We start from the raw sequence: 13,371 nt of genomic DNA, 5'->3' as shown, positions 1-13,371 counted from the left end.
AGGCATAATTGAAATTAGTAAACTAACTGTACTGTGAGAAATGCCATTGCAAATGTATAAATGTAGGTATTATAAAGAAAGAAAAAGGAATTTTTTGTAGAATTAGTCATCTCAGACTACCCTGAGTACCCAGTTGGCCTAATTTTGCAGCTATACTGGTCTCCCATGGCATTTTTCATCCAGTCCACTACTGTTTGGTTTCAGTTTTTGCTTTTTATGAAAATACTGCACATAAGGTCTTTGGTGAGCTTTGTATCTGAATTTTATTTATTTATTTGTGAAATAGTGACAATAACATAACTTGATCTATTTTTTAATCATTACACATAGTAAACAATGAGTATTTTCAAAACTACTGAGGAATTACATAAAGGAAAAATAAACAGCGAACATTTGGACAAAGCTATCGAATGAGGTAAAGAGCAGAAGAAATAGTGGAATGTCTTGAAGAGAACAAAAATATCAAATACCCCAGCCAAATTTCAGATTGCTTCACTGCCAGAGTACCAATATTCTGCTGATAGGCTGATTGTTACAGAAACTACTAAGTAATTCAGAAAACAAACCCACAGTACCTAAATACAGTGTTGAAATTACACAACTGCCTTATGCAGAGCAGCTGAGGGAGCCAGATCTGCTCAGCCTGGAGGAAAGGAGCTTCAGGGGAACTTTATTTTTCTCTAGAACTGCCTGAAAATAGGTTGGAGTCTGGTGGGGGTCACTCTCTTCTCCCAGGAAACCAGTGACAGGAAGAGAGGATTTAGCCTCAAGCTAACTGCCAGGGGCAGTTTAGACTGGATATTAGAAAAAAATTCTTGACAGAAAGAGTGCTTCAGCATTGGAATGGGCTGCCCAGGGATGTTGTTGAGTCACTGTCCCTGGAGGTGTTTAAAAAAAGACTTGATGAGGCATTCAGTGCCATGGTTTAGCTGGTAAGGTGATGTTAGGTCACAGGTTGGATTCTAAGATCTCAAAGGTCTTTACCAACCTAGTTTATACAGTGATTTTGTAATTTATGTTTATTGTTTATGTTTATGTAATTTATGTTGTAGAGGCATGAATAATTATATTTCCTCCCAAAGTGCAGTAATTAATTCTAAAAATGAAGGTTTAGGCTTGAGTAAACTGACTCAGGTTATTCAAACCATCTCTCCAGGCCTATCCAAAATGCACACAAGAGGAGTCTGGAATGCAAAAAGGTTCCAAGTGTTCTTTATGCTCTCCCAGCTGTCACATTATTTTATGCACAACACTCCCAGCTCTGAAATGCCTGCCATACCACAACACCAAAGCACAGCACCAGGTTCCTGCTCCCCAGTGTCTAGCCATGTCCTCTTTCTTTCAGATGAGTTCCATCCTGCACCAGGGAGGTCACCTGTGCTCTGGAGGAGGCCAGGAGGTGGTGATTGGTGAAGTGCATGTAGTACTGGCTTGTTCACCATCACATGGCACTGTAGGAATAACCCAGACCAACAGGTGAAGATTAGGCTCTGCATTTCCTTTGTCTCTGGGCAGGACTAGAAGGAAGAATATTTTCTTTTATTCTCAGTCTGAAAGCATTACTACATAAAATAATATATTTTATAGCTGTGAACACAGACATGTGAACCTCTTCTGTGATAATTATTACTGAAGAAAGGTATCTACTCTGCTTACTGCTGTAACATAATTTGCATCAGTGGAGAGATGATTGAGAATGTCACTTCCAAAACTATTTTTTCCTTCATCTTCTCTACAAACACCTTAAAAATGTGTGAACATCTTGATAGTGCTTCATCTTTTCTATGTTAAAAGTAAAGACCTAAGGTGGGTTACTTATGACAAATTTCTATGGATTAAAAAAAAAGCAAATTGAAAGAGCTATGTAGATTTCTTGTAATCTCTTATTTCATTCACTTGCCTAATTAATTTAATGGTGTTTTATCATATTTATGATTTGCTTCACATGCTTCTTATCCCTAACTTCTGGAACTACCATTTGAATCTCTGTTCTTGTGACTTTGATATTTTGCTTTCCAAGGAATTGATTAAATCTTTCAATATTCATGCCACATTCTACCAACTAATCAGTATTTTATCATTTCTGTGGGTATATCTTCTGTTGTGTGATATTGGCCTAAATAATTTCCCCCATGTTTGCCTGAGCTATCCTTTCTCTGACTATGTGGTGTTACTTTTTGGTTATGCTCATGATAAATCTCAGGAACTGCATTTTCCACTACTCCTTTCATAAATTATTTTGGAAATACCCATGTATATGCTATGGTGTCTCAGTATTTTTGGTATGTTCTTGCCCCTGGGAATTGCATAGTAATACATTCATAATACATGTGTCATGATGATAATGTCTATCAGTTCTAGTCATAATTTTGTTTCACAGTCAATTATGACCATCAGAGCTTTCACTGAACAATTCTGACACAGAGATGTGGGAGTTTTTATGGCATGTGACGCTGTAGTTCAGTTTCAGGGAAACTCCTGGAAAGCTGGAAAAAACAACAGTAATATTTTCACTGTTACTGTTTATTATAACAGATGAACTGTAATAGCAGATTTAATTAATTTAATTGGTCATTCATCGTGTGGAAACTTCATCCCAAATTATTCTTTTGTATTTTTGTGACAATGGCTGTGATAAAAACAATTGTCTAAATACAAACTATATAAAAACATGAGCTTCTAGCATACAATGCAGGTAAGGAACAGTATAAGAAAACAAAGAGCAAATAATTAACGTTTGAATCAAGATGGAGATTAACTGGCAAAGTATTTTTCAGAAATCTCTGGAAGAGTGCTGCCTGGAAGTTCCAGTATGCAGTCAGTTTTGCCTCACCCCAGACAGATGTACACTTCTACTACAAAAAGTTAACTTGTTTGAAGTTCTTTATAGCTAGTTTTGCTTCATTCTTCTTTGGTTCAGAGAACAGGATGTGCAAGAGAACTTTTACAAACCACAACTTGTATCAACCAATCTGCATTTACCACAAGGTGCCTTAATTTTTTTTAGTGATGAATCAAGCCTAGGTATGTCTAAAAATATCCAGACAGGACTTCTTTTCATAACCATGGCAGTATTGTGTTGCAAAAAGCAACGTTTTTGATGGCTCTAGAAAAATTCTTATTATGAGAACAAGAAAGATTATTTTAATTTTTATTAAGAGGATTTAAAATTTGTGTTGATTTGTTGATGCCATTGGTTGCTGTCAGTTCTCCCACATCCTTTCACAGGTGGAGGAGATCCCTGGGGCTGCTGTTGGTTTAGGTCATTGCATGAAGGGATAAGCAGTTTTAAGGGAAGCTGTGGAAGGAGGTGTGTACCTGCTCCTGTGGGGCAGATTTCAGCTTCACAGAAACACCTCACATCTAGGCAGGGTGAGAAAGAGATTTTGGAAAAGCACAATGAAGACTTCTGCTTGTGGGAATATTTGGCTAATGTAAAGTCCACAGCAGGTCTACAGAGAATATATTTTGAGTAAGCAGGAGAGCCTTTGTTCATGGATGCCCCCAGTTCTGTTAGAGACTATAGGCAGGAAATGGAGCCTTCCTTCCTTTGAAGCCACCTCACCAGCCAGCTCTACAGCCAGGCTGTGTTATCCCAGTTTTTCAGGAGGTTATTTCAAATAATGAACTAACAGAGGTTAAGCAAGCCAGCAGATTTGGTTTATATGGTGTACCTCAGCAAGGTTTCCTAGCTCTACCACATATAAGTGTCCTGTTTCTAACATGACACATACCTTCCAGATCCTTCTGACTTCAGGAATGAGCTTTTTTAGGTTGAAAGGGAAGAAACTGAAAAAATAAATGTACATGGCCACCTGTAAGCAGGCCTGCTGCTTGCATTTTCTCTAAATTCTTGGCTAAATCAGAAAAAACAACACCCTCATCCTAAATTCTTCTTTGTCCTTGAGACTTCACACAATTTTTGGCCATGAAGAAATCACATCTATTAAACCTCTCTTGTCTCTGCTGGGGACATTGGAATGATGTGACTGCAGATCCATGCAGCTCTAGCCACAGTGACACATATCAAATGAAAATAAACCGTACAGCACAGGGATATTCTTATCAAGATTTCCATCCTCTCAGTGGTAGCCCGTGTATCTGAAGTAATTCCTACAATGAAATGCTCTTTTATGTAAGCAGTCTGCTTTTCCTTGCCTTCTGAGGCTTTACACACACAGAACATCTCAGTAATCACAAAGTCTGCCTCTTGACGTGTAATGTGACCCCAGCAGCTGCCCTTTGAGTACAAAGTTGTGATTGAAAAGGCATCTTCTTGAAACAAGTAATTGGAACTATATGGCCTCATTCTTGACATTTATGGCAGCATACTGGATTTTTATAGGAAACATGAAGGGATGACAGGAAACATTTTCACATGTGGTCATGGAACTCTGAAGGCATTTAGAGAAAAACAGTTCATAGAGTTCTTGCATATGGAAAACAAACATTTTTTCACATACTTCTCTGTGCACAGAAAGTATAATCATCTTGCATCTTTTTTAAGACATGGCAGTATTCAGGAAAAACATAACACTACAGTGTTGAATAAATATAGAAATTTCCAGTGTATACTGGGATGTTACCTGTAGGACCCATTCAGTCTCAAGATTTGTGTCTTAAGCTCAGAAACTTGATTTACCTTGAAAAATGTCAAAGACCTTGTGCCAGTAAGTCAGTTTGGATGGAGACTATTTCTCACATGAAAGAAAGGATTGTTACAGGAGTACAAAAGAGGAGAAAGATGGAAGGGGTGAGAGATTAAATACATGAAGAATGCAATGGGTCCTGACAATCCATTATTAAAAGGAAGAATGCCACTGTATATTTTGTTTATGGAGTATAACAACACAGGGTAGAGTGAGTTTGGTTTTGTGACAGAGAGTTATTCAAGCTTCTGTGTACACCTTGTCCAAATAATCCTATGGGCTTGTGCACCAGGAACAAACTAATTTATGCAGGTCATCACTCCATAAGTGGTCAGAGCAGCTGGCATTAAGTGCAGTCACTTCTGACCTTCCAAAGTGATTGCCAGGTAGCCAGTTCTAACTAGGTTTTCCTTGGTCAAGATGTGAGGCTTTAATTCCTATCTTAGCTCTGTAGTGAAAACTACACATCGAAGTGGATTTATGAAAACTGCACATCTAAGTGGATTTATAAAAGCAACTTAGAAGAGAGACATTTTGAGTGTGATAGAAATGTTGAGGATCTGTCTGTCCTGATTTCTCTGGGTATAATGTCTTCAGCCACTGCAGACCACCAGAGCTTCCCAACTCTCAGCTCTGTTCATGGACCCTGTTATTAAACAGAGATCTCAGCAAATGTGTTTGGCCAATATGCATCAGTAGTTACCAAAACAAATAGGATGCTTGAAGTTAGCAAAACAAATAGGATGCTCGAATGTAGTAAATTACGGCTATGAAATAACAGAGAAAGTGTTATGGGCCCAAATAACATGAATTCATGTGCTGACAGGCAGTAAATCTCTTCTCAAGGCTTGAAGACTTTGTTAATTAAAGCACATTTGGAGGGGAAGAAAAAAAAAAGAAAGACACTATTACTCCAGATTTTAGTAATGCTAAACACCAGGCTGAAGTCTGTTCTTTAGGGCGTGGCCAGATAGTGTGAAATACATGCAGCACTTCATAAGAGTTGAAAGGAAAGAAGTGAAAACTAGTGACATTAAAGCATTTCTTGAGATGGCTTCTTAGTGCTTTAGCTTACATCTTATTAACCTTTTGTGGCTGGTAGAGACTGAGAAGAGATTTGTGTAAGAAACATCTTGAGTAAAGGAACTCACTCATGTTTTAGCTGGAGCTTTGAGACAACCATGCAGTGTAACTAATAGCCAGTACCAACAGAAAAATGTTCATCTGTGGTGGAATGACCATGGCCAGCAGCCAGACACCCTCCCACTCACTGCTGCTCACTCACTTCCTCTTCTCAACTGTACAGAGGGAGAAAATAGAATTTAAAAACTTGTTAGTTGAGATACAGATGGTATATCACTTCCAGCTAACATCCAGCTGACGTCCCAGGGTAACAGACCTTACTTGGGAAAAATTAATTTCTTTCCAATGAGAATATATTTATATAATGAAAAGCAAAGCCAAAAAAAAAGGAGCATTTCCCCCCCTGCTTGCCCATTTTTCCCCAGGCTTACTTCACTCCTCCATTTCCACCTCCTATACTTCCTCTTCACCCCAATCAGTGCAGGGAGAATGGGCAATGGGAATTTGTGGACAGCCCAGAAGAGTTCCTCTCTGCTGCTCCCCTTTCTGCTGCTTCCTACTCCTTACAATTTTCTCATTGCTCCACCACTGGTCCTTTCTATGGGTTGCAGTTTTTCTTGTGTGGCCTGTCCACAGGCTGCTGTTCCTTCAGAAAATACCCTCTGACTTTGGAATTGGGTGCTCCATGGCCTGCAGTGTAGACACCAAATAAAACAATCCAGCTGGTAATCCTCTCCTTCTAAATAAGAGAACATCTAGATGCACATAGATAATTGTCACCATTGTATCTGTGTGAACACAGTCAGGAAACCAGGAGCTCAACATTGCTGCAGACGTGTTTCACTTGTTGAGGACGGGTCAGTTTTGTGTATGTGGTGCCTTCCATTGAATAAAAAAAATTACAAAGAAGTTCAGCAAGGTGATCCTCCAGTATTTCAATGTTTTTCACAAAATTGAATGCACAGACAAAGGAAGAATGTGAAGGGGAATTCTTCAGGCTGTTGTGGGTGACCAGGTATGATCCTTGTATGTGTAGCTGACCAAGGAACAGCTGATGCTTTCTCCTTCTGCTCAAATGTAGTATTTGTTTAAGATCTAGCAACCCTGCCAACGTATTTTAAATCCCTCCAAGTTTTTTTAGACTTCATGTAGTATGATTTCTGCACTTCTGTAATCAACTTGTGTGCAACATCAAAAAAAGCAATAGAGAGAGGAGTTACTTGCTGGGACAATGAAAAAAGTAAGACAACTGGCTAAGCTTGCTTCCTCTGGGATCATTTGTCCCCTACTTCTGGTAGGTATCCAGCTTTCCAAGTGGGCCAGCTCTCTGATCTGAACACTGTATTATTTTCCTGAGCCCACCTCTACTTCATGTCATTTCTTGCCTTTGTTTTCCAGTAAAAAATAAAGAAGTGAAATTAAAAAGTTTGGGGGGATGGGTGAAATGAAATATATTTATTTCTAGGCTACTCCACCAAAAAAGAAAAGCACATAAATGAGAACAAGGGGTCCCAACACAATTTCGCTGTTATTAAAAGCAATTTTTCATTAAAAAGCAATTTTTTATTTAGAAAGTGATTTCACTGAAGAAAGAAAAAAAAAGCATTTGTAATTGAACTTTTGTTGACTCAGACCTGCTGAAGCCAACTGGGAGCTTTCCCACTGATTTCACTGTTTTGGATGGGGTCTCTTATGAACTAATGATATCTTGTGGAATTGCTGTTTGTTAAAGAGAGGCCAGAACTTTCAGACACTTTTCCTCAGACTCGTTATGCCCCACTCAGCTTTTTTCTACATTTCTTTCATGAATGTATGTATGACATTAAAGGGGACAAAGGAGAGATGAGTATGAGTTTACATTTCCCTTTTCCAGAACTTGCATGGAAACTTCATTCATTGTGTGTTGTTTTAATGTATAGCAGGCTCCTGTTGCTTTCAAGATGGAAGCAGTGATTTTCATTATTCTATAGGAAGCATATTCATGGCAAGATCCTTTGAACATTTTCATTCCAGACTAATGGGGAATAGGAAAAAGCCATGGGATACCACTAGAAAATCAGATTTCATAGCATTTTAAAAAGAAGTCTGTCTTCTTTTTAATCAGTTTCCTGGGATCCTGCTGGGGACCCCTCCTGACATTTTGTCATCTTGTCAAAAATAAATTTTCTTTTGCCTTTGCTCTGATGGGGGTGGGGCCTTTTTTACAGATGGCTTGGTAACGTGAGTAAGAGCCAAGAATAAGGGATAATTATTCATAAATGACATTTCCCATTTCTGTGGGTTTTCTTGAACAGGACAGATATTCTAATGTTCAGTTCTAATGACAGGGAAGAATTTATGGTCTCTCTGTCTTATCTCCTGGGAGTCTAAATGTTTTACTTTCAACTCTTCTAGATGTTCAGTTTCCTTAAAAAAGTCCCTAATGCATCTTACTTCAATTTTGGCATTTAACTCCAATCAGTGTTCAGAATCCTGAATATGTAAAGACAAAATGCCAGATAACTGGAGAGCTGTTTAGCTGTTTCTAACATGCCTTTCATAATAATCTCCAGGAGCACATAATTTCAAGGATAAAATTTCTTAAGGTTAAGTTGTCCTGGGTATGAAGCATTAGATCATGCTGCCTGTTTATTTTCAAACCCAGGAGGTGTGTGTTGGGAAGTGTTCCCTTTTGGGACTCTGTGAAGCAGGCACATGGTTTGGGCAGGACAGGCAGATGAGTCACAGGGGGGAAACCATCATGATACTGAAGAATTTGATTGTAGCCACTTTCAGTGCCACCTCATTTTGAGGAGGCTTCCTGTACCCACACTGTGCTGTTCACTTCTGACTCATCCTCAGACAGATAAACCTGGGAGTGTGTTGAACTAGAGCAGAGAATATTTCACATTTCTAGGTACATGCAACTCGCAGGACTGAGCACAGCTGTTTTCTCCTTCAAGATGTGTAGATTTAACAGCCAGATTAGACCACAGGGAATCAGATGAATGAAGGTTTAACCTCATGACTTCATTTTGTAGCTCATTGACTTCAGACATGCTGGGAAGCCAGCAGAGATTTTCATTATTCTCCAGGAATCTATTCACACAGTCTTCAGAAAAGACTGTGGGAAGCCTGGAAGGTTCTTGCAGGCTGAGCACCTTCTCTGCAATCTGTCATTTATGTCTCATCTGTTGCTCCAACCAAAAGCTTGTCTTATGGCATAATACCCACTAATGGGTTGAGAATGGTCTGAGTCTCAATGATGATAAATTAGGGACAGAAACCAGGGAGCTATATAAACTTGCTACTGAAAAGTGAATTTAATAGAGGAGCAATCTCTGCCTCTCTCTTTCCTTCAAAGAAAAAGGTGTATCTGGCATTAAAAGACCCTATGACAGCTACACAGAGGGACTTCCCTTACTTTCTTGTGCACAAGGAACTCGGAGACCTCGTGTGAAAATCTTATCTCACCTGGCTGACCCAGAAGAGCCTTGAGAGTTTCCAGTACCTGGCTTGAAATTTATAGACAGCATTGGCAAAATCCACTGATGAGCCATAAGAAAATGGTGCAGTCCATTTTGGTGTCTTCAAACAATTTCAAAGAAAAACACAGCGTACTGTCACTGGTAATTTTGAAGGGGAACTCAGGCAAAACAAGAGAAATACCCACTTCTCCATTCCAAGACATGACTCATATAACTTTCTTTTTTTCTCCCCTCTTTCTTTCCTTATTATTATTTAATGTAATTCTTTCTTTCTCATATAAAAAATACAACTCTGCTACACATTTGGCAGTGTGCACTACACTGTGATAGTCTTTTAATTACTGAAAATCCAAGGCATCCAGAATGTCCTGTTCTCCTAATTTAAAATCTTCCTACACAAGGGACTTATAGAGTTCAACTTCTGTAGCATAATTATCCTGCTTCATGAAAAATCCATATATGATGCTCTACCAGATATGCCAACTTTTATTTGGTAAAAAAATCTTAGAACTATTCTCAAGGAAAAGGATATGGCTGAAAAAAATAAAAGAGTCAGAGAGTCATGAGCTACATCATCTCTGTGAGAATGGGGATTTTCATCACTTTTTCAAAGCCAGCTTCCTACAGAATGTGATATCACCACCTGCTAAGCACATGGAGATTGTATGAAGGAAGAGTTTATTCAATGTTTAGTGAATTAGCCACTCCTGAGAGGAAGCACAACAAAGATGTACTTGCTCAGCCACAAAAGAAGCAAAGATGTACTTGCTCAGCCACAAAAGAAGCAAAGGTACCTACTCCTCTGGTGCCCATAATGCTCTTTACTGCTGAGGGAGAGACAAGCTCTGCCTCAATGCTCATTACAGCTCTGGCCCCTCAGCTCTTTCTGTCAACCAAATGCCCAATTATCAAATTCCCTGGATTCATGAAAGTGCATGTGTAAAAGGCTGGATTTCCCCACAGCTACCTTGCACATAAATCACCTTATTACCAGCAAATACCATTCAGTGTTGATGTGAGACAAAATACCTATCAGTAACCTGGGGCTGGCTAGCATTCTGCAATGTTTCCTGACCAGTTCTTGAAACACCAGCAGGCACATTATGCTATTGCAGAACTGGACTATTTTTACACTGATTCTGAAATAAAGTTATTTTAAATGCAGGCATTAAGAAAGGTTTTTCAGATTTATTGGTGACGTACAGTGGTTGCATTATTGCTGGATTATCAGAGAAGGCTCTATTGTACGGGTTTGAAGTAACATGATTTTTTAAAAACCTCATTTTGTTGTAAAAAAAAATTATTGGTTGTTTCTGAGAAAATATCTCTGCCTTATGTGGTAGTGTGCTTGCTCTAATATGCCTATAGGTAGCTGTGGATTAAACTCAGTACTGTGGCTGCAGTAGACAGGAAAGCTTTGTTGCTGGCAGTCCCTGAGACAGCTCCTACATCTAACAGCCTTCTCCAAATGCCCTGTAACTTGTTCAGCTATATCTTTCCTAATTTCAGATGGGACTGAGTTAATTTTTTTCTTAGTAGATGGCATATTGCTGTTTTTTGGGTTTGGTATGAAAAAAATGTTGATAACATGCTATTGTTAAGTTGTTGCTAAATAGTGCTTACCCTCAGCCAAGGACTTGGAAGTTTCCCTTGCTCCACCAGTGAGCAGGTGTACAACGAGTTGGGAAGAAGCATAGCCAGGACTGCTGGCTTGAACTGGCCAGAGGGGTATTCATGCCATGGAATGTCATGCCCAGTACATGGACTGGGAGAAGTCAGCTGGGATGAGCCAATCACTGCTCATTGGATGTGCATTGATCAGTGGGTGGTGAGCAAATGTCTTGTGCAGAACTCCTGATTTTGGGTTTTATTTCTCTCCCTCTCTTGCAGTGTCATTATCATTGCTTGCATTATCTATTATTAATATTATTATTATTATTATTATTATTATTATTATTATTATTATTATTATTACTATTATTATTACTATTATTATTACTATTATTATTACTATTATTACTATTATTATTACTATTATTAATGTTGTTTTTATTATTGTACTATCTTTGTTTCAATCATTAAACTGGACTTATCTCAACCCTCTATTTCTTACTTGTTTTTTTAAATTCTCCTGCCCATCCTACCTAGTAGAAGAGGGTGAGTGAGTGGCTGTGTGGACCTCAGTTACTGGCTGGGGTTAAACGACGGCACACCCTCTCTTCTGCACGGTGCGAGGAGCTGTGCAATGAGAAAATGGTGCAGCCAGCAGAGGGCAATGAAGGTCAGTTTTTAGAGAAGTTACATAAAACAATCTCAAAGTGGTCCTACAATTATAGGGCAGAAAGGTCAAACGAGAGCATGTTGTGAACTGCTGCTATGCATCCATTTCTACTAATTACTATGAGACCCAAGTGAACCCTTGTGGCCATGTGATCTGTAAACCCCCTTTTTAATGGCCACATTAAACAATGCAGCTCCTTATTTATGACAATGGAGTTAATAGTCATTTCAGCAGGGGGAAAAAAACCCACTAAAAATTAAACTCTTCTAAAATACGACAAACAGCTTAAACCAATTGCCAATAAAACCACAGCTCCTCATATAAATTCTTTTTATTGGTCTGTTCTGGACAGCAGTTGTTCTGTTTAAGTTGATAACAGGTCATTTTCCCCAAGACAATTAGGTGCTTGGATAAAAAAGAGAGAGGTCCAGAGATGTCAGCTGTTGCTCAGATCAGAGGAAAAAGATGCTTCCCTCAGTCAGACTCAAAGCTCTTTATTACAGCTCTTAATCCCATATGCTAGGAATAATGTGAATTTATAGTAATGAACAACCTTTTTTGACTTGGGTGACATCTGCTAGGGATGTAACTTTTATCTAGGCATTCGGACAAGCCAAGAGAAAGCAAGCTGTGCTATTTCCCTCTGACAATCTGGGCAACATCTTTTTGAGCCTAATTGTGGCTCTAGGTGCCAAAATTTTTAAAACTGATCTCTTGACATTGCTACGTTAACCAAAGAACTGTTTAATAGCAGGAAATGCCTGGAGTGTTAGTGGGAAATGGTATTTATTTATTCTGTGGAAGATCCTAAGGGAACCCTTCAGGAGTGGGACCCTGCTGCAGCTCTGCTGTGCTGCAGTGGAAAGCTCCTGTGTGCTGTGGACCTGATTTCACTGCTTGGCTATCCTGGGCATGGCACTTGGCTTTTCTGCACTGAGCTTCCCACCTGAAAAAAAGGTTTAGTAATTCCTGCAATGTAAACTGCTGTGGCTGAAATGATTGTATAAAAGCTAGGTTGTGTTTCAATACAGAATAGAAGAGAGAATGCAATACTGTTTTTATGAATATCAATGTTGTGAGTCAAAGAGAAAGGTCCTGGGCTATTAAGTGGCATGAATTATCTTTGCCAACCAAGCTTTCATCAGAAACTGGGAGCTATAACTGTCCTGGTGAAATTTTTGTCTGACAATTCAGAGTAACAGAATCTGGGAAGTATACCACAGGAGTCCAGGCCAAAATAAAAAAAAAAAAAGGATACTCATTGTAAAAATGAAAAAAAAAAAATTGCAAAATATAACCTTGCAATGATCATGTGAGTTTTGAATAGTCATGAGAAGGAAGAGTAGTCCCAGAGGAAGAGGAGGGGTGAGCCACCCACCTTGTGTTCCCAGCAGAGGTTCCCAGGTGGGATGCAGTTGGCTGGTGGTAAGTGCCCTAATGTTCCTAGCTATTAACAGTAATGATAATTAAAACAAAAGCTCTCAGTGCCTGTGTGTACTTATATCAGAAAGGATACAGGGCATGTTACACTGTGTGGGACACAAGAGGGAGATGTTAATAAGCACCTGTTTGTGTATGAGATAACTGCTGCTTCTGGGTTTTTATGATGTCTCATCAGCTGATATCCAGAAGTCTGGCTGGCGCCGGATCGGACGCCAGGTGGGATCTACCTGGAAAGATGGCAAATATTTGACTTGGTGCTGATGAGGTGGATTTCAGTCATGGCTCTCTGTCCTCATTGGGAGAATTGTGGGAGAGGTAGTGGGTGTGTTTGAACCCTGTCAAGCCTTCTTTCAATGTCTGCTGTGTTTTGCTTGTTCACTTGTCTGATCATTCTAGTGCAACCAAGAAGTTATGTTCATGTGAGCACAACAGAAGTGCAACCAGAGTG

Source organism: Oenanthe melanoleuca, chromosome 2, assembly GCF_029582105.1.
Source record: "Oenanthe melanoleuca isolate GR-GAL-2019-014 chromosome 2, OMel1.0, whole genome shotgun sequence".
Classification (NCBI taxonomy): domain Eukaryota; kingdom Metazoa; phylum Chordata; class Aves; order Passeriformes; family Muscicapidae; genus Oenanthe; species Oenanthe melanoleuca.
This window is presented reverse-complemented; position numbering follows the sequence as displayed.